Below are 24,830 nucleotides of genomic sequence, written 5' to 3'. Positions count from 1 at the left end.
AGTTTGATAAAATAAGCAACCTTTATATTTATTGATTGTGTTAAATTTTTGTTATGGCTCAAGAAAATTAAGGGGAATAGATAATAGGAAATTTTTCACACTAGGGACTTAATTTAAAATAAATATGTATTATAAAACTTTTTTTTCTTCATAATAATAAGAAAGGGAAATAACAATGAAAGGGAAAATAACATACTTGAAAAAGGAAGGCTGAAAGAACAAGGTTTTTCCCCCCACACTTAACTGGAACATTGTCCCTAATGTTTCAAAGAAAACAAAAGAAATAGAAAAAAGAAAAAGAAACTAAAATCAATGTTGCCTGCCGCCTCTTGTTCTTGGACCTGGTGATCCTTGACGTACTTCTAAGTCGTCAAACCTGCTGAGCAACTCAGTGAACCGCTGGTCGGTTATGGCATTTCTCGCTTCCTGTTGTTGTTGCATCTGGCGCATCATTTGCATCACTTCGAGATTCTGCGCTTGCATACCATCAATAGCATCCATGATGTCATCATTAGTTGCTGACCTTCTTCGTCGACGACGTCGTGAGGATGGACCAACTGCGTTATCGGAAGGGTTGAGCGGGCCTGATTGTTGTGCAGGAACCTGATCACCTTGCTTCATTTCTTCAAACTCGTCTGGAGTCGGGTTTGCGTGTGAAGGCTCGGTAGCTTCGGGAGCAGTCAGATCGTAGATGAAGCGGTTGGGGTTGGTGACATCTGTGAGGGTAATGTTGGGCAGAACAACGCTTGGGACTTCTTGGTTGTTTACCATAAGATAGTATCCTCCGCCTACCCTGTTTTTGATTAGGCGGCTGGAGCGACAGTAACTGGTATCCATAGATAGGGGTGGCAAAGATTCTAAATTTTGGAGTCGGTCCCCTAGATTTAAACCAAGTGCTATGGAGGTTATTAATCTTCCAATCACGAAAGGTTGGCGGCCTCTAGCACATAGGGTGCGGATATGATGAAATAAGAAAGAAGCAGCATTTACCTTTGTATCCATTGCAAAGACGCAGTGGAGGAAGAATAATTCCTTGGCGCTGACTTTGCTGTTGTTCGGTCTTCCAAAAACTGTGTTTTGCAGGATGCGGATAAAGTACCGGATGGTGGGGTTATGTATATGCGAAGCAAGTAGCACATCCCAGTTGTTGGTTTCCACACCGGATATTTTTCTAAAGAGGTCGAAGGCGTTTATTTGCCACTAGGAGTTCGGAGGGATTCTTGGGTGGACTCGGTCTCCTACAGGGAACTGTAGCATGGCACTCAGCTGATCCTGGGATAGTGAGTATTCGGTGTTGAACATGCGGAAGGTTGCGGTACCGGTTAAGTACTCGTCTTCACCGGTGGGAGTGTTGTACGAATAAGAACTTAAAAATTCTAAGGTGAGAGATGGGTAGTAGGTTGATTATGAGTGCATAGAAAGGTTAAATCAGCAAGGCGGAGCATCCATTGTATACCTTGAAGTAATCCTAATTCTTGTAAACAATTTAAATCAGGATACCTGGTAGATACGACACCTCGCTGTTGGAAACGCTCGAACTGCTCCCTTTGATAATTATCATCTTCGGATCAGAAGATGATATTTCCGAATGCTTGGTTTCCCGCCATACTGATAAGTGGGTTGAAAGAAGTAAAAGGTAAGAAAATGAAAGGTATTTTATAGAATGGTTTGTGGTGTATGAAGAAAGGTATGGTGGGTATTTATAGTAAAAAAAATTGGAAGTTGGAAAGGGAGTGGGTGAAAAATAAATAAATGTGGGTAAGTGTGAGTAAATGGGTGAATGAATGGGGAAGGTAAAAAGTGGGTGGTGTAACGGTCGTGTCTCCAACGGTTACTAACGTTCACCTAGTCTGAAGGTGTCACGCTCGTGACAGAGGTGTTACGGGCGTCACAGGCACTTGGTGTGACGACCGTGATGGAGTGTGTGACGCTCGTCACACAGTAAGTTTGCAACGGTCACTGCTTGCGTTCTTCCTAATTTGTTTTTTTTACTATTATATTTTATTTTATTTTTTTGTTATTTTGTTTTGCTTATGCTTATTTTATTTTGCTATTGTAATGCTTTTAAATTTCCTTGCATGCTATTCTACTACCATAATATATGTATTTCTTTAACAGGCATAGCATATAGTGGATATCATTACTTGTAATTATAGAAATTGCATATATCAAAATAAAATAAACCAATAATGCAATAGCTTCATAAAATAATCATAATGTAACATTGGAAGACCAAAGGCAAACATGCAAAAGAAAAACAAATACTAACATTAAAAATAATGTGAAACAAAATTAATAAATAGCCTAAACTAAAACTAAGTAACTAAGAAAAACAACTTCTAGCCACTTGCATGATCTCTGGCTGGAGGAGCAAAGGAGTTAACACGGTTTAGCAACTCGTGGAATTGATTTGTCATACTGCTCATGTATCCCAGAAATTCTTGTCCCATGTTAGCTAACTCTTCTCTGAGGGCGTTTTGTTCTGACATCAAGGCTTGAATGATGGTGTTATAATTATCTCCGGGCATATGATGTCTAGGATCGGGTATTGCCGACTCTTCGGTCGGGACGGGTTGAGGAGGAGGGTCAATATTATAATAACCAGATGGTGTCTGAGGGTCAGACTCAGCATAAGGAATCTGGTCGTCACAAATCTCATAGTCCTGGATGGATTCAGTAGATCTAGCAGGAGAGGGTATTCCGTTCAGATTGTAGAGCCAGTTATTGCGGTTATGAACACTAGTCCTCGGACTAGGCAAGGTGAATAGGCAAAGAACTTGGTTGTTAATTATAAGCTCAAACTCTTCAGGCGCGAGGTTTGCTATAAACATAATGTTGAAGAGGAAGGGTATACTCATAGTCGCAAGGCCACAGAAAGGGCTTAGGTCAAGCATAGGTTGACGTAATCTGATAGCATTACCAATCATGGTTATCAATCCGCCTATTTGAATTGGTGCTCGTTCATCTTGGATAAGGCGGTCAAAGTTCGCCAACATAAAAGTGGCACCATTCACGGGACGGTTCTGGGAAGCACAAAACATGATGAAGAGTTCATCACATGATACTGTAGTACTATTTGACTTCTTCCCAAAAAGGGTGTGAGCCAGGATCTTATGGAAATAACGAAAGGCCGGATTATGTATGTTTCCAGAAAGAAACTCATGTTCCTCGGGGTCGTCATTTTCAGTCAAATTTCCCCAAAAATGTTCAAGTTCTCTATATTCAAAAAGGTCTTCTTGGCTCACTGTGAATGTATCAAAAGAGGTAGGGAAACCTAAAAGGTTGGTAAAATCTTGAATGTTAAATTGATACTCCATGTTGAACATTATGAATTGAATGAAACCTCTGCTTATTCCTTTTCCATGGCTGGGTAGATAGATCAGGGAGCTAAGGAATTCCAGCGTTAGTCTCCGGTAAGTGACGAATTGTCTTCGGATAGGAGTGGTTTCCCACCCTATTTGACTCAGCAAATACAGGACACTCTCTCTTAGTCCAAGGGCAGTCATTGCCCAATCATCAGCATACAAACTAGGTAGCATCTCTCTCTCTCTCTGCTAGTTCCTCAAACTTTTGTTTCTGAGCTTTCCCTCTGAATTTGATACCCATACGATCAGTTTGTCCCATCAGGTTAATGTTAGCTAGAGAAAAGAAAAACAAGAGTTTTAGTCAGGATTTGGCCAAATGCCGAAAGAAGAAAAGAAGAAAAAATTTATAAGTTAAAATAAATTAAGAAGAAGTACTAAATAAAATTTTAAAGGAATAATAAAAAAATAAAAAAATAAAAAATATTTGTGGGTTGTCTCCCACGAAGCGCTTTGTTTAATGTCGCAAGCTCGACATAAAAACTATCAAATATAATCTATAACTTCTGGAGGCATTACGTCTAAGTGCAGGACTTGCAAATCTTCATTGTTCTCTGCATAGTGATAATGTTTTAGACGCTGCCCGTTTACGATAAATGGTTCCATAGATTTGCCTTTAATTTCCACAGCTCCACTTGGAAAGACATTGGTGATTTGGAAAGGGCCTGACCATCTAGAACGTAGTTTTCCTGGGAATAACTTAAGTCTAGAGTTGAACAAAAGGACTATATCGCCTTGTTTGAAGATTTTTCTTGATATACGTTTATCATGCCATTTCTTCGTTCTTTCTTTGTAGATTCTGGCATTTTCGTAGGCGTCTTGTCGAAGTTCCTCTAATTCGTTTATGTCAAGAATTCGCTTTTCACCAGCGGCCTTATAGTTTAAATTTAGATTTTTAATAGCCCAGTAGGCCTTATATTCTAATTCTACCGGGAGGTGGCAAGATTTTCCATAAATAAGCTTAAATGGGGTTGTCCCTATGGGAGTTTTGTAAGCGGTTCGGTATGCCCATAAAGCTTCCGGTAGTTTCGATGACCAGTCTTTCCTTGAGGTGGCGACTGTTTTTTCCAATATTTGTTTGATTTCTCTGTTAGACACCTCCACTTGTCCACTGGTTTGAGGATGGTAAGGTGTCGCTACTCTATGTCTTACACCATACTTAAACAGTAGTTTTTCGAGTATCTTAGATATGAAATGCGATCCACCATCACTGACTACTATTCTTGGGACACCAAATCTCGGAAATATTATATTCTTAAAGAGTCTAGTTACTACTCGTGTGTCGTTTGTTGGAGAAGCTATAGCTTCAATCCATTTTGATACGTAATCAACCGCTACGAGTATGTACTTGTTACCGAAAGAAGGTGGAAAAGGTCCCATGAAATCTATTCCCCACACGTCGAAAATCTCTACTTCCAAAATGCCCTTTTGTGGCATCTCGTCACGTCTAGATATGTTTCCTGTGCGTTGACATCTATCACATTTCTTGATAGCCGCATGCACATCCTTCCATATGTTTGCCCAATAAAGACCGACTTGTAGGATTTTGAAGCAGGTCTTGGATGTACTTGCATGTCCACCATAAGGAGCGGAGTGACAGTGTTGGATTATATTTTCTATCTCTTCTTCTGGTATACACCGACGGAAAATATCATCGGGGCCTCTTTTGAAAAGTAAAGGGTCATCCCAGTAATAATGTTTTATGTCATGGAAGAATCGTTTCTTTTGTTGGTAAGATAAATTAGGTGGAACTATTCCGGCAGCTAAATAATTGACGAAGTCAGCGTACCATGGTGTAACACATATAGCTAAGGTGGTCTCTACCTGTTTATTAGCTTTATTTTCTTCCAAAGTAGCTATAAGTTTATCGTACGAGAAATCATCGTTGATCAATGTTCTTTCCGGTTCTAGGTTTTCGAGTCTAGAGAGGTGATCTGCTACTACGTTTTCAGTTCCTTTCTTATCTTTGATTTCCAGATCGAATTCTTGTAGCAACAAGATCCACCTTAGGAGTCTAGGTTTAGCATCCTTTTTTGTTAAGAGGTACTTAATGGCGGCGTGGTCAGTGTAAACGATTATTTTAGCTCCGACCAAGTAAGAACGAAATTTATCTAGTGCAAATACTACTACTAAGAGTTCTTTCTCGGTTGTGGCGTAATTCATGTGTGCTTCATCTAGAGTTCTACTTGCGTAATATATGACGTGAAGCTTTTTATCCTTTCGTTGTCCTAAAACAGCACCCACGGCGTAATCACTTGCGTCACACATTATTTCGAATGGTTTATTCCAATCCGGGGTCTGCATTATGGGTGCAGAGATCAATGCTTGTTTAAGCGTTTGAAATGCTTCTAAACATTTATTATCAAAGATGAATTCAGCATCTTTCATTAATAATCCAGTCAAAGGTTTAGTTATTTTAGAGAAGTCTTTAATGAATCGTCGGTAAAAACCGGCGTGTTCTAAGAAGCTTCGTACTTCTCTCACAGTTTTCGGAGGTTGAAGGTTTTCGATTACTTCTATTTTGGCTTTGTCTACTTCAATTCCTCTATTTGATATGATGTGTCCTAAAACAATTCCTTCTTGTACCATAAAGTGACATTTTTCCCAATTAAGTACTAGGTTTACTTTTACACATCGCTTTAGAACTCTTTCTAGGTTTTCAAGACATCCTTCAAAGCTTTGTCCACATACGGAAAAATCGTCCATAAATACTTCCATGATATTTTCGAGAAAATCGGCGAATATTGCCATCATGCACCTTTGGAAGGTTGTGGGAGCATTGCACAAGCCAAACGACATTCGTCGATAAGCGAAGGTACCAAAAGGACATGTGAATGTTGTCTTTTCTTGGTCATCAGGATGAATTGGTATTTGAAAGAAGCCTGAGTAACCGTCTAGATAGCAGAAATGAGAATGTTTTGCTAATCGTTCTAACATCTGGTCTATGAATGGTAAAGGGAAATGATCTTTTCAGGTTGCTTTGTTTAGTTTTCTATAGTCAATGCACATTCTCCATCCCGATTCGATTCGTTTGGTTATAGTTTCTCCTTTTTCATTTTCAATAACTGTTATACCTCCTTTCTTTGGTACTACGTGTACAAGACTAACCCATTTGCTATCAGATATAGGATATATGATACCTGCCTCTAATGACTTTGTTACTTCCTTCTTCACTACCTCACTCAGGATCGGGTTTAGTCTCCTCTGATGTTCCCTAGAGGTTTTACAGTCTTCTTCTAGCATGATGCGATGCATACAAATAGAAGGACTTATTCCTTTAAGATCGGTGATGTTGTATCCTAGTGCGGTTGGATATTTTCTTAAGACATGTAGGAGTTTTTCGGTTTCGAGTTTTCCTAGGTCTGCATTAACTATTACTGGTCGTTCAAGTTCTAAGTCTAGGAATTCATATCTCAGATTTTTGGGAAGTGTTTTTAGGTCGAGGTTTGGTTTCTTAAGGCATTGCGCAGGATCCGATGTCATTGCTAAACATTGGTTAAGTTCGTCTTCTACACGATAGTCAAACAATTTGTCATTTTCTAACTCTGTTTCTTTTATGCATTCATCGATGATATCCATAAAGTAACATGTGTCATCTATTGCAGGTGCTTTCAAAAATTGGGAAAGAATGAACTCAATTTTCTCTTCTCCTACTTCGAAAGTGAGTCGTCCTCGTTTTACGTCTATGATCGCACCGGCGGTTGCTAAGAATGGTCTTCCCAATATAATGGATGTAACTTCATCTTCTCTAATATCCATAATTATAAAATCGGTTGGAATGTAGAATGGCATATGCGCACGGGAACGTTTTCAAGAATTCCTACAGGATATCTAACAGAACGATCTGCTAGTTGCACATACATTTTAGTTGGTCTTAATTCTCCCATTTCTAGTTTCTTGCATATGGATAAAGGCATAACACTGATACCGGCTCCTAAATCGCATAGAGCCTTATCTATGACAAATTTTCCTATGTGATAGGGTATAGAGAAACTACCAGGATCCTTAAGTTTTTGAGGCATATTCTGGATTATGGCGCTACATTCAGCAGTGAGTGTAACAGTTTCGCTATCTTCAAGTTTCCTTTTATTAGAAAGAATTTCTTTTAAGAACTTAGCATATGAGGGCATCTGCGTAATAGCTTCTGTAAACGGAATTGTGACGTTTAATTGTTTCAGTAGGTCAACAAATTTTTTAAATTGGCCTGCATCTTTGGTTTTAATAAGCCTTTGAGGGTAAGGGATAGGTGGCTTATAAGGTGGTGGAGGTACATAAGGTTCTTTCTTTTCTACGGTTTCCTTATTACTCTCTTCCTTTTCCTTAGGTTTACTTTCTTCCTCAGTTGACTTTTTAGAGTTTTGGTTTTCCATCCTTGGATCAGATGGTCCTTCTACTTCCGTTCCACTTCTTAATATGATGGCATGAGCGTGGCTTTTCGGGTTAGGTTGGGGCTGTCCAGGAAATGTGCCAGTTGGGGCAGCAGTAGGCGCTTGTTGTTGAGCTACTTGTGAGATTTGTGTTTCCAGCATTTTGTTATGGGTGGTCAGGGCATCTACTTTACTTGCTAGTTGTTTAATTTGTTCGCTAGTGTGTACATTCTGGTTTAAGAAATCTTTATTGGTTTGCTGTTGAGAAGCTATGAAGTTCTCCATCATGATTTCCAAGTTGGATTTCCTAGGAACGTTATTGTTAGGTGTAGATGGGATCGGCTTTTGATATCCCGGAGGTATAGCTGGGGCTTGACTTGGAGCTTGTCCTGGTGCATATAAAGCATTATTACTCTTATATGAAAAATTAGGATGGTTCTTCCAGTTAGAGTTATAGGTATGCGAGTAGGGATTTCCTTGAGCATAATTCACTTGCTCTGCTTGGATTCCTGTTAGGAGTTGACAATCTGCAGGAGTGTGACCTTGGATTCCACAGACTTCGCAATTTTGAGCTGCGGCAACCACGGTGGCTGGAGGTGATACATTTAAACTTTCAATTTTCTGGGCCAGAGCATCCACTTTTGCATTAACATGATCGAGGCTACTTATCTCGTACATGCCACTTTTCGTTTGAGGTTTCTCTACCATTGTTCGATCGCTTCCCCACTGATAATGGTTTTGGGCCATGCTTTCGATAAGTTGATAAGCATCGGCATAAGGTTTATCCATAAGCGCACCACCTGCGGCGGCGTTTATTGTTAACCTTGTGTTGTATAAGAGACCATTATAGAAGGTATGAATTACTAATCAGTCCTCTAAACCATGGTGTGGACAAAGTCTCATCATGTCTTTGTATCTTTCCCATGCTTCGAAAAGAGACTCGTTATCTTTCTGTTTAAATCCATTTATCTGGGCTCTCAACATAGCTGTTTTGCTTGGAGGAAAATATCGGGCAAGGAAGACTTTCTTCAACTCGTTCCATGTGGTGACTGAGTTGGAAGGAAGAGACTGAAGCCATCTTCTAGCTTTATCTCTTAACGAGAAAGGAAAGAGACGAAGTCGAATTGCCTCTGAAGTGACACCATTAGCTTTAACAGTATCAGCGTATTGGACAAATACGGATAAATGAAGGTTTGGATCCTCGGTAGGATTTCCAGAGAATTGGTTCTGTTGCACTGCTTGTAACAGCGAAGGCTTAAGTTCGAAGTTGTTTGCTTCGATTGCGGGTGGAGCAATACTCGAATGCGGCTCATCTTGCGATGGAGCGGCGTAATCTCGAAGAGCACGAGCTGGTTCTTCCATCTCGGGTATCGGCGAAGGAAGAAGATTTTTGAGGTCGGGCACTTCGATAAGAGGGAGATTGTTTGCAGCACGATATTCCTGAATTCGTCGTAAGACTCGGAGATATAGTTCAATGTCGTTGATTCGTAAGTAAAACGGATCGCCTTGTGAGCGAGTGTGTGGCATACAAATCAACGAAAGAAAAAATGAAAAATAAAAATTGCCTTAGTCTCTACAGCGTAACAGGAGAGTTACGATATCGACTAAATAAAAGTCCCCGGCAACGGCGCCAAAAACTTGATCGTGACTTTATGAGTCGAATTGGGGTACTAACTGCAAGTGCACAGTTCTATCGCGTAGTTTTAAAAGGTATCGATCCCACAGGGACTTATGAATCGATATACCGTTTTCTAAGGTTACTTCGTAAAGCTAAGGCGGATGATACTTTGATTGTTTGGGGGAAAAGTAAAACTAAAATTAGATCTAAATTAAATATTAATTAAGCGGATATCGGTATGTAGTTCGTCGTAATTAGGGAATCAAATCTTCGTTGGTTTCTTGGTTTTAGAAGAAATCTTTTCAGTAGACACTATTGATTAAAAGCCTTTTCTCAAACTCTCGCTCTGTTGAATAGACCATGACTTTATATTAACGTAGCTGTCACTTATTAGTTAAGTCCAAAATCATTTTTTGAAAACAATAGTATCTATAGAAACTCTTTTTATTAAAATAATAACCGTTTAAACACCCTCGTCTCAAACTCTCGCTCTGTTGACTTAGATTATATAATTAAACTTAAATGCTTAACTCTCGTCCTCACATTTAACCTTTAAAAATACTTTTTGAAAAAGATTAGAATTTAATTAACTCTAAAAATTGCTTTCGCCCTGATTTAGAATTAATGTCCAATTTACACTGTCCAGTTAAAAACTCAAACTTTCGTTCTATTAATTTTAACTTCTTTATGTCTTTTACTCTCGTACAAAAACTTTGGGATTAACCCTGTAAATTGAGACTATAAAAAGAGTGATTTATTTTTAAATGAAATTAAACCAACTTGGTTTTTGATTCCTTATTCCGCTTACTTTACATACCGATATCTAAATTAATTAGTCGGACATGCTAAACAGGTCTAAACAATTATCATGCTTAAATAAAACCATATCAGGCAAACAATATAAATAAACAGTAATGCAGGGCATATATAAATTAAAACAATAAATTAAAGAACCTGAATAATTAATAGCAATCTTGAACACTCCACCACAAACCGGTTGGATTTGTTCTTGAACTCTTCAATCGGACAGGAAAATAAAAGCGAAGGAATAAAATACTATGATCTAACGTTAGGTTAGATCCAGTAAAAGATACACAATAGTTTCCGGTGTAGAAACTATTGTGTGAAAAATTAATTAAGTGCTTGAAAGATTGACTGGAAAAGAAAAGGAAATAAAAATTGCTAGGAAAGTAAGTGCTGAAAATAATAAAAAGTAGTGAAAATAATGTTATGCCGAAAACTGGAAAATTGAGATGAGCGTGAGAGAGCTGCAGGGTTGGATCTTTGGCTCTATTTATATTACTCTCATTTGTAACTGTTTCCCTTTGGTAGCTTTCTCACGTCAATTGGTCAAGCGAAGAAAGAGGAGGAACGTGCTTCCGTTGCTTCTGTTACGCGTCAAACCCAAAAATATAGGAATGGGGGTGTGACGCTCGTCGCACCTTGTGTTACGCTCGTAACACTTAGCTGGGGGTGTGACGCTCGTCACACCTTGTGTGGCGCTCGTCACAGCTTCAACGCTTCTGGCTGATAATTGTGGGCTGGGCTTTAGTGGAATTGCTTCTCATTCTCTTTTTGCACCCCCTTTTCTTCCTTTTTCACTTATGCTTCAAATAAGTTACCTGAGATAAATAGAAGCGAAAATACCAAGTAATATCGAATAATATGAAATAAATCGGAACAAATAATAATATAATTTAATTAAATCGAGTCCGAAAATATGAAATTATTTCATGTTATCACTGTGGCGTTGTAACCGACCTAAACCATGCCATATAATGTTCAGGTAGTCTAACACCACGTATGACTGGTTCGTTTAAGATGTGTTTTCGTCGATTCCTCTAATGGCGACACATCTCTTTTGTGAAGTCTCTCTAGTTAGAATAATCCCATTGACCATCGACTCTTTGTTGATGCCAATCTCCCAAACACGTCAGAGGTTCTAGAGTTTGTTGTTGCATGTCGAACTACAGTTTTACACGGTCACTCTGGTGCATCTCCACAGTAGTGAACCGAATAATTGGTGTTTTTGCTGTCTAAATTGCATCATCATCATGGTTAACCTGATGATCAAGACCCAAATATGGTCTCTAGATAAACTGTACAAGAATATGACATGATTAGATGATATGTAATAGGATGATTTTTTTAAAATCAAATGTAGAGTTGCGTAGTAGTATTACATCGTCTGGTCCAACTTGGTCCAAAAAATTGCGATAGACTACTACAACGTGTTTCAGACACCTGTTGTAGTTCATCCCTTTAACTGACCACATAGATCGAAAAGATTGGAAAAATATTATTTACAGTTAGTTGTAGTGTAAAGTCTAATAAATCAGATGGTACAATTTTAAACTTACTTTGTTGCAAAGGGGAATATGAATGGATTCTTGTTGACTGGGGCAAGTGACAGCAGTCTTGACCAACCCCATGCTTGTAGCAAATAGGCACGATAATAAAACGTACAAGTATTTTTTTAGCATTTTTACACAACCAACTATATAGATGGAACAAAACAGCTGAACCCCAACTATATGTGGTTACCTTATTTATGTTTCATAAGAACGGCAAATACATGATATTTACCGTATTACCAGTACTTTCAGGAAATAAAAAATTACCAAATAGAATCATAATATAACACCGAGCTTTAATTATCTTTTCATACTCGATAGATTCTTCATTTAATGTTATACTTTCATAATATTGTTTAAGATATTTTAAATTAATACCTTGATCCCTAGCTTGACCATAAGTCTTTCCCGTAGTTGTGTCTCCACACAAAGGGGAACCTAATAATTCATCGCATATAGAGTTATCTTGGTTAACTCTACCATTGACGGCCTTACCATTGATATGTAGACCTAACAACATGTAGATGTCCTCAAGTGTGACGATACACTCACCGAAAGGAAGGTGAAATGTGTGGGTCTCGGGTCTCTATCTCTCTAACAAAGCAAGAATAAATTTATAGTCAACCGAGTATGAGACTATGTTGAGTAGATTACCAAAATCGCATACTCGAATATATGGTTCGATCAAAGGATCGTGTGGTACATATTCATGTACACGACATCAAAATCTCTTTGGGTCCTAATAAAACATAAGTAAGAAATAAGTAAGAAGGAGTAATAAACAATAGAGACATTTTGCTACGAAATAAGAATAAGAATAAGAATAAGTAATAAATAATATTAAGTAATAACATACAAATGTCTCAATATTATCAATTGTTCCTCGATGTTCCTCATCCATAGTCAATAGATACATAATGTTGCAGAGAGATTGATCATTGCAGAGAAATTGAGTATTGCAGAGAGATTGAGTATTGCAGTGAGGTTGAGTGTTGCAGAGGTTGAATGTTGTAAGTATTGAGTGTTACACTGAGGTTGAGTGTTGCAAGTATTGAGGGTTACACTGAGGTTGAGTGTTGCAGGTATTGAGTGTTACAGGTATTGAGTGTTGCAGATGTTGAGTGTTGTGAGTTGTTGCAATATTTATAGATGAGATAGGTTGGAAAGTTGCAACATGTGATGTATAAGTGTAGGCGTCATTGGACTTTTTCATGCATGGGAGTAGGCACTAAAAGTAAGGGAGCATGCCTTGTGTTTAAGCATGCATGGGAGTAGGCGCCAATGAATAGTGCGTATGGGTTGCTGTATGCGCCATTGATAAGGGCGTTTGCCTTGTATTATTAGGCAAAAATCATCTTTGCAGAGAATCATGCAGGCACATGCGTTGGCTTATTAGGGCAGAAGAATCTTGCATGTGCCATTAGTAAGGGTGTTTGCCTTGTCTTGTCTCTGCATGGAATCCTGTAGATTCTTTACGTGATCAATACATTTGCCTTCACCATCTACCTTATTTAACTGCATGCTAATATGTGATCAATGCACTCACCATCAAACACTAAACCTACATTTTAAAAAAATGTCTTCATCATCATATTACATGATCAGTGCCCATACCGATGGTGAAATATTTGAGTGTCACTTATTCGGTTTTTGTTTTTGCAACACAGAAGTAACTCGTTTTACAATAAATCGACGATCAAAATTTTCACATTTGAAACAAAGAATAGAAAAGAAATTGAAGTGTAGTTAGATGGGACAAATCATCTACAAAAATATGGTGTTCTTTGCAGACAACCAAATAAAGTTTTATCAGTTGTAGATTTGAGATGATGATGATGATGTTCAACATATATTTCTCAGTCATGAACAATCTGGGTAGAATGATATAGAGTTATATATATTCACACAACAACATTAAGTGTCTCAGTTTGTTGATCCGTCATAAAATGTTTTGTGAAACTGATAACGAAAAATAAGTTGAAGTCAATGTTGTTGACAAGGAAGAAGAAGAAGCCGAGTTATTGGTTGATTCAATGGTGAATGATGAAGAAGAAGAGCCATTACCAGCTAGTCATGTATATTTTCCACCTCAACACATGACAAGCTTGAATTTGGGTGCAGATGAACCTTCATCAGATATATTTTACAATCCTTATGTGCAAATTCAAGGATCATTGAAAGAAGGAGACATATTTCACACAAAAGAAGACTATGTCAGAGCCATTAAAAAGTATCACATGGAATTATCAGCTGATTACAAGGTTGATCGAACTAATGCAACAAGGTATAAGATTTATTGTTGAAATGAGCTCTGCCTGTTCCGATTGTCAGCATCTTATAGGAAGAGGAGTGATTCTTGGGAGATTGGTTCTATGGGTCCAATTCACACATGTTTAATCATGAACCCAATGCAAAACCATCTCAAACTCATCTCTCAGTTAATATGCGATGAAATTTTGGCTGCCATTAGCGATAATCCGTTGTTAAAGGTGAGTACAATAATCTCGCATATTATAACACAGTACAACTATACTTTATCATATATGAAGGTTTGGATAGTTAGGACTAAGATGGTTAAAAAAGTGTTTGGAAATTGTGAGGAGTCTTACAAACAACTTCCTAAATAGTTGGTGGCTCATATAAATTATGCTCCATGGACTATTGTCAATTTGGAAACATTGTCGGTGTATACCCTAGACGGGACTTGTGCTATTGGTAATGGAGTATTCCACCGACTCTTTTGGGCGTATCAACCATGCATCAAAGGTTTTGCTTTCTGTAAACCTATTATACAAATTGATGTTACATGGTTGTACGGGAAATATAAAGGAACGCTACTGATGGCAGTGGCACAAGATGGCAACAACAACATTTTTCCAATCGTCTTTGCCCTAGTTGAAGGGTTGACTGCTGAGGGATGAAGTTTTTTCCTAAAAAATCTTCGATTGCACGTTGCTCCTAAGCCTAAGTTATGTTTGATCTCAGACCCTGACACCCTTTAATAGTGAGTGCCTACAAAAACATTGATAATGGATAGTAGGATCCTCCGTCAACGCATGTCTACTGCATTAGACATATCTCTCAAAATTTCATGCGGGTGATCAAAGACAAAACGTTGCAGAAGAAGGTTGTCAATGCAAGGTATGCATTAACATAACCTTCTTTCAAACAATACCGTGAAGATATTAAATTGTCAAACACAGATGCAGTAAGGTTGACTAACAGTATTCCATTGGAGAAGTGGACGAGGGCATACGACAACGGTCAATGTTGGGGCCACATGACAACAAATCTTATGGAATCAATGAACTTTATCTTCAAAGGAATCTGAAACTAGATATCTCTGAATCAAAAACAACACTTTTTTTATATTAGAAAGTAACTAGTGACTAATGAGGTTTTCGGTTTAATAGTGCACAATGTTTGGCACAAGTCTGACAAGCTTACCAAATTTTAAGGAAAATGCTCACATTTGATTTAGAGAGGTTAACTGCATGTACTGCATGCACATATTGCAATTATGGAATACAATACTTGTGGAATATGCACTTGAAAGGCCATGAGAAAATGAGTTGATTCTGTATTTGTGTATGCTTGTTTTGGTAAAATCAACTAGGTCTTACCCATGACTAAAAGGCTTCCATCTTGCTCTTTAGTTTGTTGTTTCTTCTTCTAATGTTTGGTGATGTTACCAAGTTCTCTTGGCTCTCTTTTTATAAGAGCTATTCATGATTCTGGAGACATTTCAAACATTTTTCGTAAATTGTTGGGTTGTGCTAGATACTCACTCCAAGATTTAAGTTTAAGTTACAACCAATTTACTGACACATTTCCTTATTTTTCAATGTTCCCGTCTCTAATAGTAATCGACCTTTCAAATACACTCTTCCTTCCATATCTTGTTGGATATGATCAAAATATTGACAGAAGAAGCGAGTAGTTTTATAAACTTCTGTATTTTCATTTGAGTACAATTTTGGTCTTTATACATACTCAGAGACTTTAACTATTCTAGGAGTTATCAAAATTAGTAAATACTATTAATTTGGCCACTGTCTATTGACCTTCCAAATCTCTCTATTAACTTATTATTAAAAACCCATTAACTCTAACATTAAAGTTTATTCAACAAAACTCCTCTGTAAACTTAAATGTTTCTTCTATTCATCATGCCTATCAATTTCTTGCCTCTGTCGAAGATTTCTTTTGATAGTGGTTTTGTGAAAATGTCTGTTACTTGGTCCTTACTTACTACATGCTTCAATTCGACATTTCCTTCCTTCACGTGTTCTCGAATGAAGTGGAAGCGAACGTCAATGTGTTTGCTCCTTTCATGGTTTACTGGATTCTTTGCTAACTCAGTTGCTGACCTGTTGTCAACTTGTATTATTGTTGCATCTTTCTGTTCTAGCTCCATTTTACTCATCAATCTTCTGAGCCATATTGCATGACAAACGTACCAGGATGCTGCTACATATTCTGCTTCACATGTCGAAAGTGTTACTATTGGCTGCTTTTTAGAAAGCCAAGTGAATGCAGTATTTCCCATGAAGAATACATATCCAGAAGTGCTTTTTCGATCGTCTATGTCTCCGCACCAATCACTGTCAGAGTAACCAACCAGCTTGTATTTGTCTGAATTCGAGTAAAACATCCCAAGTGACACTGTTCCTTGGATGTACCTCAGAATTCGCTTCAATGCCTTCCAATGTGTGTAAACTGGCTCCTCCATGAATCGACTCACAATGCCTACACTTAATGAGATATCTGGTCTTGTACATGTGAGGTAGCGAAGACTTCCTACCAAACTTCGATATTTTCCTGCTTCGACACGTTCTCCTCCATCAAATTTCGACAACTTTGTTCCTGGTTCCATTGGCGTCGAAACCGGATTACAGTCTTCCATCTTATATCTTTTCAAGATTTCTTTTGCATATTTTTCTTGTGAGATGAAGATTCCTGTTTCTTCTTGTCGAACTTCCAGACCAAGAAAGAATCTCATCAGGCCTAAATCTGTCATCTCGAATTCATGTGTCATTGTGCTTTTGAATTCTTCTATCATCTGATCATTACTGCCCAAAAAAATAAGATCATCGACATAGAGAGCAACAAGTATTACATTCATTCCATTTTTCTTCACATAGAGGGCATGTTCGTACAGACATTGCTCGAACCCGTTCTCCTTGAAATATGTGTCGATACGTGTGTTCCATGCCCGCGGTGCTTGCTTCAGCCCATATAGCGCTTTCTTCAATTTCAGTACCTTCTTCTCTTCTTCAGCTTTCATGTACCCGAGTGGTTGTTCGACATAGACTTCTTCTTCTAGTACACCATTCAGAAAAGCTGTTTTGACATCCATTTGAAATATTGGCCATTTGAATTGAGCAGCTTGAGATATGAGTAATCGAATTGTCTCCATTCTTGCAACAGGTGCAAATACTTCGTCATAATCAACTCCTGCTTTTTGTTTGTATCCCTTCGCAACAAGTCTCGCTTTGTATCGTTCTATTTCTCCTTAAGCGTTCATATTTTTCTTGAATACCCACTTTACACCAATGGGTTGACTACCTTTTGGCAATTCAACTAGTTCCCAAGTGTTGTTGTGGATAATCGCCCTCATCTCTTCGTCCATAGCACTTTTCCACTTCTTGTCTCGTACTGCTTCTTCAAAACTGATGTTTTCAGCATCTGCCAAGAGACATACAAGGTGCACTTCACTTGTCGAATCATACAGATCTTGCAAACTTCGCATTCTGGGTTGTGTAGGTTCATCTTCATTGTCAGAATCTTCAAGTTTTGTCGAAATGTTTGAAGGTACAGCGACAAATGATTCTTCAACTTCGACAACAGCTTCTGTCGAACTGTTCCAGTCCCACTTACTTGCTTCGTTTATTCGAACGTCTCTACTCACTATCACCTTCTTTCTTATGGGATCAAATAGCTTGTACCCTTTTGTTTTCTCATCATACCCTATGAGTATGTATTTCTGACTTTTGTCTTCAAGTTTCGTTCTTCGTTGATCTGGTACGTGTGCATAAGCCACACTTCCAAATACTTTGAGATGAGAAACTGTTGGCTTCTGTCCGCTCCACGCTTCTTGTGGTGTTTGATCTTCTAACTTCAAATGTGGACATCGATTCTGAACATAAATGGCACATTTTACAGCTTCTGCCCAAAATTCCTTTGGCATGTTCTTGCTTTTAAGCATTGAACGAACCATGTCAAGGACTGTTCGATTCTTCCTTTCAGCCACCCCATTTTGTTGAGGTGAGTATGTTGCAGTTAGAAATCTCCTTATACCCTGCTCTTCACAATACTTCATAAAAGCTATCGAAGTATACTCACCACCTCTATCTGATCGAACTGCTTTAATGTGTCTGTCGGTTTCCTTCTCCACCATTACTTTGAACCTTTTGAACACCTCGAATGCTTCAGACTTTTCTTTCAAGAAATAGACCCATGTCTTCCGTGAGTAATCGTTGATAAAGGAAATAAAGTATCTTTTGCTACTGAAAGATTCTGGCGTGATTGGCCCACATATGTCGGTGTGAATCAAATCAAGGATATGCTTAGCTTGATATTCTGCCTTCTTTTGAAATGAAGTTCTTGTTTGTTTGCTAAGCACACATTCTTCACAGAACTTTCCTTCATAATCTATATCTGGTAGTCCATGCACCATGTTCCTTTTCGCCAACCTTTTTAAACCAGCATGATGTAGATGACCAAAGCGTAGATGCCATAGTGACGCTTTGTCTTCGACACTTACTTGTAAACATTTTTCTCGAACGTTTATCAGATTCAGTTTGTACATTCGATTTTTCTCCAGTTCGACACGAGCAATCAGATGTCCCAGTTTGTCCTTCAAATGCAGTATCCGTTCTTTCATCAGTATCGAATAACCTTTTTCTGTAAGTTGTCCCAAACTCAAGATGTTGGTCTTAAGATTTGGTACATAATAAACATCTTGAATTGATCCAATCAACCCATCCTTCTGCAAGTAACGGATCGTTCCTTTGCCTTCGACCTTCCCTTTCGATGCATCTCCGAAAGACACATTTCCGTCTTCAATCTTTCTCATTTCTTTAAACAGGTGTTTGTGACCACACATATGGTTACTTGCTCCTGAGTCAAGATACCAAACGTTGTCATTTGTGTTGATCTCATTTTGAGCCATCAAGAGAAAACCTTCATTTGCTTCAGCTTCCAAAGTTAGATTGGTTGTTTCTTCTACCTTCTTTTCGATTCGACAATCTTTTGCAAGATGTCCCACTTTATCACAGTTATAGCATTTGAATGAGTTACAATCCTTCGCATAATGACCATACTTCCCACACTTGTAGCATTCAAAGTTGGAATGGTTCGACCTACCACCTCTTTGACCACGTCCTCTGCCACGCCAATTTTGCTGACTTGACTGTCCTCTCTCGAAGTTGCTGCCTCTACCACTTCGACCACTGTCACGTCCTCCACGACCACGTTCTCTTCCTCAAAATTTTTGAGAAAAGAGTACCTTTTCGTCTTTGATTTTCTCCGTCAATAGTGAGTGCCTACAAAAACATTGATAATCGATGGTAGGATCCTCCGTCAACGCATGTCTACTGCATTAGACATATCTCTCAAAATTTCATGCGGGAGATCAAAGACAAAATGTTGCAGAAGAAGGTTGTCAACGCAAGGTATGCATTAACATAACCTTCTTTCAAACAATACTGTGAAGATATCAAATTGTCAAACGCAGATGCAGTAAGGTTGACTAACAGTATTCCATTGGAGAAGTGGACGAGGGCATACGACAACGGTCAACGTTGGGGCCACATGACAACAAATCTTATGGAATCAATGAACTTTATTGTCGCATTACGCGAAAAACCGGCGGGAAAACAAGAACAACAGAGCCGCCACCGTGCGTTATTTATCCCAAAAGAGGGAAAGGAAACGCTCAGAGTAAAACTGGAAAAGACGTGGTCTCGCGACCAAAGAGAATGGGATCGGGAGTCGGTTATGCGAAGGGAAGGTATTAGCACCCCTACGCATCCGTCTTACTCGACGGGATCCACGCACAATAGGAAGGGAAAATGGTTGCTAAAAACACTGCTCACACACACATACTGGCTGAAGGAGACACAAGAAAACAGACTGAAACTGACTCGGCAGGATATCGCATCCTGGGCCTACTTAGTCTATCAAGCATAGACATCAGAGTCTAAGTAGTTCGGACTGGGGAAACGACACATGCTCGCTAGGACGTCGCATCCTATGCATACGTATCTCCTTTGGACGAAGGAGAATCAGAGCATTCGTAGCTCGGCAAACACGCACACAAACGAACACAGGCAATGGCAAACGTGGAGCCTGAATGCCAATCACTGGGCTTACATCAGCATCCGAACCAAAAACACACACAAGGAGGCAAACGAGGAGCCTGAATGCCAATCACTGGACTTACATCAGCATCCGAACCAAAACACACACTGGAACCCGAACGCCACTCGATGGACTTACATCAGCTTCCAAGCACACAACAACACAAAACAAAGACACAGGCGGAAGAAGGGTCTCGATTGCAACTACGGCAAGAGAAAGGGAAGGTCTCAATCGCAACGAGGGCGAGAGAAAAGAATTAGTGTTAGTTGTTAGTCAAACTCGACAAGACATCGCATCTCGTGCCTACGTATCTCATCTGGACATGAGAATCAGAGTTGCCGTAGTTCGGCTAAACTATTCCTGTTAGTTTGTGTTTTTTAAGTGGACAACGTCACTACGCAATCTACCGGATGCTCGACCTTTGGAGACTTACTCACCTGTAGTAGAAGGAGTTGACGTATCCTTAAGAGGGGATAATGTTCGTTTGTGTTTTAGGAAAGCTCAAGCAAGAAAGGAAGTCCTATACGAAGGAACCGTGCTACCTTAATTGACATGCAAACGAGACTACGCGGAGTCTAGCAAACCTAGGGGATACAATCACACCACACAAACGTATACAACATGAAATAAACACACCAACAAGGGGCTCAAACATCAAGGCTAGGCTTTAGTCGAGGGGTCATATCAACCTCAACAAACAAGCCTCTGTATCGGGGTAAGGTTAGCTCTTAACCTTGACATTGAGGGTCTAAGGTGAAGCTGATGAAAGGTGAGTGAAGATGAGACTTCACAGCTCTTATCCCTGGTCAGGGAGAGCTTCAGACAAAGGAGCGTGGGTTCAGAAAGATGGAACCCTTCTACGCTCAAGACTCTGACTCGATTGTACACTGTACAAGATCTTGGGCTTATGTCCCAATGCATCAACACAGTAGTGTGAGCAGAGGGACGACTCAACAGAATAGCGGGGGATAGATTGCATATCCCTTTGATCCGCCAATTGCCTCATAGAGGTCTTCACCTGCTTGGCACAAAGGTAAACAATCACAAACATCGCCTCTTAAGGAGGACTTCAGACAGGTGCCTGGCCAAGTAACAGGTCAGGTCTTCCAGACTACATGGAGTAAGGAAATCATACCTCAGTGCAAATTGCTTATCAAGCAAAGCAAAGCAATATTAGCAACTAATGTACCTGAAATCAATCAAATATCATCAGTATACTAATCACACAACTAAACAGCAAATGGTTCACAATTAACTATAAACAGACAAACACAAGCCAATGCACCAAGGTGCAAGTCATTAAGGCTCAAACTCAAATATCAAACCCTGCAAAACAAAGTCAAAATTAGCCATATACAAGTCACAAGTCAACTCCAATGGAGGCACATCATCCAGCATAGGCCATTTGTGCTATTAACCTGAAACACAACTCAAAAGTGAGATCACAAACCACTAGTACAAGACTAGGGTTAAAGAGGAACAAAAATCCAAAACGGAAGCTCAAACTCCACATGAAATTCATTTACTCAAGTGATGATAGGTCCTAAAATTAAGGGAGCATGCGAGATTGAATTACTTCTAAGCCTAGGGGTAGAATAGTCATTTCACAATTAGGGAGTAATATTGAACTAAAATTCTACTCTAGGTAAGTTCTATTTAAAACAATTAAATTCTAAACTAATTCTAATTTCTAAAGCTAAATTAATATCTAAAATATTCTAATTTCTAACCAACATTCCTAAAAATTTCTATTTCTGAATAAACTAAGGTTCCTAATTAAGATCTAGAATTCTAAGATTGAACTAATCTCTATTAATTCTAATACACCTAAAAGTCTATTACACTAATCAACCTATTATCCTATCTCTAAAATTAATCCAAAATTTCTAATCAACTTCACTAATTCTAAAATCAGTTTTTAACATTTCTAATTGATCTAATTAAACCGATTAACCTAATTAAACTAATTCTAGAATCAATCACTAATTCAATCCAAAAACTTCTAATATCTTCTAATTTTCTGATAATACCTAATTCTAAATTTATCTAATCATCCTAATTAACCGAAACTAAACCTAATATTATCCAAAACAATTATCAATTAATAACTATATAAAACAAAGTGCAGTGGATCAAGATGCAGCAGACTGGGCTTAGAATTGGAAAGGACGGCTAAGCCCAATCGCAGGGGTGCACTAATTGAAATGGAGTGTGTATCTCACTGGGCCTAAGACAAGAACCAGGCCCGTGGGAGTGAGTGTGGTGTGTCCTCTCGGGCCCTTACCAGGGTTGCAAGTGCAGAAAGGACCAAAAGCAATTTTCAACTCCATATCCATATTCCACAACTCTAAAGAGGACATTGAAACAAGCAGGAAAACAAACAAATCTTGAGACTAACCTCATCACTCATCCTTTCACCAATTCGACATTGGAAACGAAATCAATATTCAGTTAATTCTCACGTGCGGGTAACGGAATTTGAAGAGAAAAGAGCTCCCCGACTTCGACGTCCAATGAGGTTGTTCGATTTCCACTTGCTGCGTCGCGTCGTTGATGGAGCGGATGAGGAATCGCTGGATTGTGGCGCTGAAATGGAGAATCCCGGTTTGCGCTCGGCGTCGTTGCTTTGTGGATAAGATCTTGGATTTCGTCGAAACTCGCTGAAGAAACTGCTGGTGAATCGAGGCGCAAAGGCTCGTTACGATCTTCCTCTGTTGTGATGCTTGGTTTCGTGATGAATTGGTGTGGTGAGATCTCGAGATGCGAGAATCGGTGCGGTTTTCAATTCGCAGTGATTACTGTGAGATTGTTATGGTGCGGGAACCAGAAGAAAGTGGAAGATTCAGGAAGAAGAACTAGAAAGAAGGAAGAAGAAAATCTGGAAAAATTGTAGAGAGGTGAAGGTTTGATGAAGGTGGAGATCACGGTTTCGGTTACGGTTTTGGTTCCTTCTACTGCTTCCTCAATTATCGGTTTCTTTCTGATTGTAGCTTCTCACCAATTCCGTTACGAGTTGCGAGCTTCTACGGATTTTGTTGAAGGTTCTTGGTGGATGATGAAGGCCTCGCTCGCATCTCCTCTTTGAGATGAAGACGAAGACGTAATACCGGTATTGCCGATCGAAATGAAGAAGAAGTCTCTTGGATCGTGAGTTTCCGATTATTCCGATCTCTTCTGGATTTCTCTTTTCTATTATTTCTTCTTTTTTCTTCTGCTTATCACTTCCGAGAAAGGAGATAATTGCTGCAGAATTGTTGCAGGATCTTTGGTGGTTCGGTTGTGATGATGATAAATTAATGTGGAAGAATTGAAGAGTGAAGATTGGAAGCGGTTGAAGGTTTCGGTGAACGGAGATTACGGTTACGGTTACGGATTCGTAGTGGTTGAAGGTTTGGCTATGGAGTTTGGAGTTTTTGATGAAGGTGATTGTGAATTGAAAAACGGTTACGGTGGTTGAAGGATTGGAAGAGTTTGTGATGGTGGAGGAATGGAAGAAGATGGAAGACGAAGAAACGAGAGGTTAGAGGATGAAAAAGCTTCCTCCAATTTCTGTTATTTTTCTGTTATGGATCCTCCCTCCTTTCTGTTATGGCTTTGCACTATTTATACTCATACAAGAATGAAGATTTCTGTTATTTCATTATGCAGGAAATTAATTTTGATTTTATGCAGAATTTTGTTTTGATTTTAATGCAGGATTTTGATTGTACTTGATGCAGAATTTTAATGCTGAATTTTATGATGCAGAATTTTATGCAGAATTTTATGCAGAAAAGAATTTTTGTAATGCTGAATTTTGATGATGCAGAATTTTTATAGCAGTTTTATGCAGAATTTTGGATGTGTTGTTGTTAAATGCAATGCAGAATTTTATGCAGTTTTATGCAGAATTTTGGATGTGTTGCTGTTAAATGCAATGCAGAATTTTATGCAGTTTTATGCAGAATTTTGGATGTGTTGCTGTTAAATGCAATGCAGAATTTTATGCAGAAAAGAATTTTGGTTTTGTACAAATGGATATGGGTATGATTGGATAATGGCAATTGGTTTTAAACGGATAAACTAAATTGGATATGGATAATGGATTATTGTAAAAAATGGATTGTGTTAAAATCAAACTAAATGGATTATGGATTATGATTTGGATAATGAAATGGAATTATTTGAAAAATGGTTAATGGGCTTTTGAAAATGGTCTATCAAGATGAAATATGGACAAACGTGGATATTGAATGAATGTTTAGAAAATGGATCAATTTGGAAAATGGTTAATGGACCAAACTTATGGACTTAACAAAAAAAGAAAAGAATGGGCTCAATGCAACCATGATTAAATTTCCACAACCAAATCAACTTTTCAGTAATCAACTCGGATCATCCAACTCAACTTGAATTTCCAAGATTAATTCGAGAAAAGAACGAAATGATTTCTAACCTCAAATTCTTCAAGATAAGTATTTATAATGACAAATGAACTTCTTTGGGACATGAAGGAAGCGTCTCAACCCATCTCTCCACCTCCTAGCCCTCAGTTGACTTACAGTTGACTTTTATGGGCCTCAGATGACTTGGTCATACACCATGGACTTTGAGCTTTCAACACTTGGCCAAATTGCATCAAAATGAACCTTGGGTTCACATAAGCTCATTGGAACACCCATAGGGCCTTTGTCTCATGGAAAAACTTGATCTCTTGCACAATTGACTTCTCCTGATGCCAGTCCTGACTGATGCAATGCAATGGACTATGCAATGTGAATGCAAT

The 24,830-nt window shown here is 38.7% G+C and overlaps 1 long non-coding RNA gene and 1 other non-coding gene across 15 annotated transcripts in view; both read left to right on the top strand.

The window, feature by feature from the left end:
* The window catches only part of LOC127120067 (uncharacterized), a 180,549-nt gene that overhangs the window by 47,433 nt on the left and 108,286 nt on the right, over nucleotides 1-24,830 (top strand). The gene's annotated exons all lie outside the window — the stretch shown is intronic.
* LOC127125036 (small nucleolar RNA R71) lies at nucleotides 8,607-8,713 on the top strand. Its single transcript, XR_007804502.1, has one exon. It is a non-coding gene; the product is annotated as a small nucleolar RNA R71 (small nucleolar RNA).

This window comes from Lathyrus oleraceus, chromosome 2, assembly GCF_024323335.1.
Source record: "Lathyrus oleraceus cultivar Zhongwan6 chromosome 2, CAAS_Psat_ZW6_1.0, whole genome shotgun sequence".
Classification (NCBI taxonomy): Eukaryota; Viridiplantae; Streptophyta; class Magnoliopsida; order Fabales; family Fabaceae; genus Lathyrus; species Lathyrus oleraceus.
This window is presented reverse-complemented; position numbering and strand designations above follow the sequence as displayed.